Source organism: Amblyomma mixtum, chromosome 2 (genome assembly GCF_055824585.1).
Source record: "Amblyomma mixtum isolate Tamu chromosome 2, ASM5582458v1, whole genome shotgun sequence".
Lineage (NCBI taxonomy): Eukaryota > Metazoa > Arthropoda > Arachnida > Ixodida > Ixodidae > Amblyomma > Amblyomma mixtum.
Genome location: NC_143013.1, coordinates 185,757,579 through 185,762,763, shown reverse-complemented (window position 1 = coordinate 185,762,763; position 5,185 = coordinate 185,757,579).

Below are 5,185 nucleotides of genomic sequence, written 5' to 3'. Positions count from 1 at the left end.
CAGCATTACGCCACAGTATACCTCCCGCCTGGCCGCTTTTGTCGGTGACAGACAGCGCACATTGTTTAAAAAATGAGTATACAGTGAGAGCAGTGACGAAAGATGACCATCCTAACGCAATCCTTTCCCTGGCCCTACTGCCATTCCACTGGTTACAACTTGCCATGGAACCTGGGCTGTGGTCTTTGGCTGTTTGTCTATACTGTTCACAGGTAGGCCCTCTTATGCACAGTAACATGCAATGGTATAATAGCTATTCACTCTCTAGCAGGCACCGCTAATGAGCAAAGAGATGGTCATTATCGGTCTCGACTTTTTCTATTTATCGCATATGCACGCACTCGTACACATCTAGCGCTCTTCGGGTTCCGAAGTCATTGTCCTCATTTTAAAACGAAAGCTTTACTACTTGCACTTTTAGCCTTTGCCGCGGCGCGGCGGTGCCACCATTGACCTTGAATTGACCTCTGTGTGACGTCATGTGTGACATCACGCCGAAGAGAAGTGCGACCGACTCGCGCAGTCGCAAGCCGTGGCGGTGCCACCACCGGCGCCTAACTCCTGCGCTCTCCTCTAGGAGCGTAACAGGTGTTGTGACGTCACGCCGAAGAGAAGGGCGACCGACTCGCGCCGTCGCAAGCCGCCGCGATGCCACCACCGGCGCCTAACTCCTGCGCTCTCCGCTAGGAGCGCGATTGTGGCGTTACGCTGAAGAGATTAGGCTCGACTCACGTCGGTAGAAAGCAGTAGCTGTGCCAACCACCAGCGGCTTAACATTGCTTCGCGATCTCGCGCCGTCCGTGTGCAACGGCGGTGCACATGAACGGCGGCCTGGCTGGACTGGATTGTACTGGACTGGATTGGATTGGATTAGAATAGAATAGATTAGATTAGATTACATTAGATTACATTGTATTGGATTGGATTGTATAACAGATGCATCGCCACAAGTCTAACCACAAGCACCACCACCAGCTACACTACCAGCTGAACGATGGCGTAGGTACGGATATTGCTTTCGCAATTACCGGGCTTAACCAAGCTAAGCCACAGCGAATTTTTTTCTGCCCAAGCCTGAATGTGAAATTTCTTTGTGCAATCACCTGTATTCCTTTGTATTGGCTTTATATCCCTGGACTCCCTATTTTATATCGATTTATACTATGTCGCAAACTTCCTGACTCTCGCTTTACAATTGTTGATTTATTATTATAACGTTTCCTTTGCTTTCAACGAGAGCGAGAGAGAGAGAGCGAACCTTTAATAAACAAATATAGGGGATAAGCCGGCGTAAATTTACTTGTTCCTTGCTCAGATTTGTTAAAGGTCATCATATTAATTTTGTGCGCTCGTTTGTTGCAAGGTTTGAAATTTCCGTTTCATATGGTTGTTCACGGCTTTTAGGAAAGCTTTTCCGCGTAGGCTTCCTTTCTATCTTCCATCGTCGTTATAACACTTCACTACGTTACAAAAGCCACCTATACACCACCGCCCATTAGACAACCCGTCTACCCGTTGTGCAGCAATGTTTGCTGCTGGCCACAACATTACTGTTCTTCAAACTCCCACATCGCCATCTTCTCTCCGCCTGATAAAATCCGCCTGATAAGTGTCTCTACTGCCGCTCGTGGTGTCACCTCCCAGCCCCTTACAATCGTATTGACACGCGCGATGCGTATCGCGCAGTGAGGGACTGACTCACAAGTACTCTGGGTCCTGGGCTGAAGAGAAGTGAAGTGATAAAAATCCCGCCCTTCGGTCACTTTGAATAGATGCTCTAGCAAGGGTGGCAGCGGCGCGCTTATCGCCTTGGTGGGGTAAAGCTGACAAGGAATTTCGGTCAGGTAGCTTTTTTTCACGCTGAAGGCCTCCCCTTCTCTGCCTTTCCTTCTAGCGAGCTGTGGTATGAAGCAGATCTACCTCAGTAGGAGCGACGGTCGCGGGCGTTGTTCCTGGTGGTGATAGTGAACTTTTATTCCGCGACCAAAGAGCACCATGACACATGATATTTGCATTTGCTCAAGGTTGGGTCCAGGACCCATTTGCCAAACATTTGCCAAGTATTTCATCCTGAATAAGCAGAGAACCAGACCAGGGGAAGCTTGAACCCATTGTATCCCCGCTGGCTACCTGGCGGCACTTTAGATCATGGGGATCGGGCGTTGTTCCTGTTGTTGCTTTTGCAACTTAGCTTGTAGATGCAGTGGGTTACGCAGTTTCGTGCCAATGATGCGTGAGTTATCGGTTTTTTCTGCCTTCTTTTCGCTGCAGTGCCATCCTGAATGCATTCTTCTCTAACAGCAGAAGTGCGTCAGAAGTGAGAGTGAAGCTCTGTATCTTTAGTGCGCACCAGGCAGAAAGACACATAAGGCGCCCCGTTGGGAAAGAGCGTTCCCTTTTCTTCCTCGGCTCCTCACGCAGTGCGCTCCATAGTCGGGGAAAGTAAGCAATGAATTTGGCGACTTTCTCTCTCCGCCACAGCAACAGCTCCTTTAAACGGCCTTCCGCACCACCGTAGAAATAAAGTTGAACCATAGGAAGGAGCAAAATTGGTATTCTAGAGGACCCTTCAACGTCGAAACCAGTTGCTCAAATAATTATTTGAAAACAGCTTGTCGGCAACTTTTTCCTTGAAGGAACACTTATCTTGGGAATTTCTCCACATTAAACAGCGTCACGGTGTTATATGAGAGAAATCTCCACTTTTCACCCGCGACCTCATACAAGAGCGTTCCGTTTGGGCTAATGCTCTCAAGAATGTACTTTGCGAGCCAAGCTGAGCGTGCCACGACCTGATAGGCTAGCAGTGTATGCTGACAATCTCGCGCCATACAGAATAGCCAGAAAGGAGTACCCAACACCCCACAAATCCCTCAATAAGTTAGAAGAGAACACCCTTAGGAGACTACAAACCACCACATACCCAGCACCAGCTAGGTTACACCAGTAGTACCCTATACTATACTCTCCGCAGTGCCCACACTGTGGAGAGGTAGCTAACCTCTACCATATGGTGTGGGCATGCCAATTTAATCCCTTAGTTGACCCCATTCCAAACCCCTCCAAGGAGCAGTGGGAGGCTATTCTGCTCAGCGATGATCCTGACCGTCAGCACTGGCTGGTGTGGAGGGCCAGCGCAGCAGCAGCAGCCAGTGGACTACCGGACTAGGCGGCCCACCCACATGTTCTGATAATATTGAACAAATAAAGACGTTTTTAATCAATCAATTGCGAGCCAACATGAGCCATCTGCACCTTGAAGAGAGCTCCCCTCCAAAGATGAAGCATGGCAGCTACGCGCTAGAAGTTTCCTTTCCTTTTTGTCACGCCAGGGTGTCCTCATCGTTCTGCGCTGCTGCAGGATCGCAGCCCATTATGCACTAGAGAGCGCTATGCTGTACTGAAAAAAAGACCTAGAAGTCATCGGTTGTCTCCGTTTACATCTCGGCTCCACCATTTTTCTTGTCAGCGCAATTGCTTTGCTTTCTTCCGGGTAATAGTCGCGGACTGACCCTATAGACCAATGCGGAATTCTATAATGACGTCATCACAGTTGTACTGAGTGGTCGGTGTGCGGTATTCGAACTGCCCCCACGAAGTCGTATCTTTGTAATATCATGTCCCCCTCCACATGACCTCGATTTTCTTGACACAGCAACTCTGTCTCCGCTGAATGGGACTCTTATTGCTATCTCGTTAATACAGCTGCCACGTTCGTAGAGAAGAGCCCTATTCAAAGCTATAGCAAGCATTGCCAGAAACCAAGAAGCAGACAACGAATACCTGTAAGCTGCGTAGGCAGGAGAGATTCGAGAGATGCAACTTTTCTAGCTACGATTGCGAGTGTCTGAGGGCAGCAAGCAGCTTTCGATTTGAATTCTAACAAATCAGGCCAAACAATCGTCCTAGCTGACAGGAGAAACACAGAGATTCCCTGGCAATTTGCAGGCTTTGCGTAAGCTGAGGCCAGTTGTTCTTCGCATCGTGAACGCGGAATCCTACCAAATGATCGTGAGAGCAGCACTGAAAAAAGAAGGGGGTTTATAGAAGATTGACAAAACTTTTTATCTGATGCGCCGAATACGTGACAGCTAGTGGCTTCAGACAGCGCGCAAGTTAGATATAGAGTGGCAGCGTGGTTTGAACAGAACGCACGGAAGAATAAACAAATACGCAGAGTGAGCTTGCAGCCCCGAAAACTTTCAACCAAGCACTTGTGCCCAGGAAGTTACCGATGAAGATTTCGGTAAAACAACTGTCCGCACTGACGGCTGCTCTGTGGCTAACACACATGTACAAATAGCACTGGGCAAGTGACATTTGGCAATGAGAGCAAATTGTGACATGTGGCATAGAGAATTCCGTAATCTAATGTCTGAATAAAATACAGCAGCATCACGTCATCATCGCATCTATAAAGCTCACTACGTACGAAACCCTCTTCAGAAGCAGTTTTGAGTTCTCAGTAATCTGCAAGCAGCGCAATAGATATTTGGCATTTCCTATTTGCAATAGAAAGCATTATAGATTTCTCTACAATGAAAGCAGTGCCCAACGTTTAGAGGGATATGAACCATCTGTATACTTCAAATCACTGCCAAGTTCAGGCTGATCGCAGCGTTTCTTCAACACGAACACAAATAATTCTCATGCAGTATTTCACTCAGGTTACCCAAAGCAAAGCACAGTTATTCAGTTCCAATCCAGGTGCCATTAAATTAGCGTATTTCACTATGAAGCATGCGCTTTCACAAAAACTACCAATTGATCATCCGAAAGTCACATTTGATACCTTTCACGATTAAGTTATAAGACATCTAAATTTTATATGCACTCACTGACGACAGCATACCACAGCACGAAAGCGAATGTAACACTGTTGCATTGCGATGCCAGCGGAGCAGTTCTGACTTTGACACCTTTCTATGGAGCACAAGTTCTTCGCACGCTGTGCCCTCTTGGTCTCGAACCACACCGTCTTTCCGAAGGCAGAAGCGCCAAAACCGCATGAATGGAACTTTGGCTGTCATGGTAAAAAATAAAGCTCACACATGTAGCCGACGAGAACGCAACACTAAGGCAAGGTGTAATCGAGGACTTGAAATTAAAGCTGATAAAAGACGATCAGTCGCACGCAACAAAGCCACGAGGTGACGGGATACGCCGGTCACGGCCGGCAGCTAGC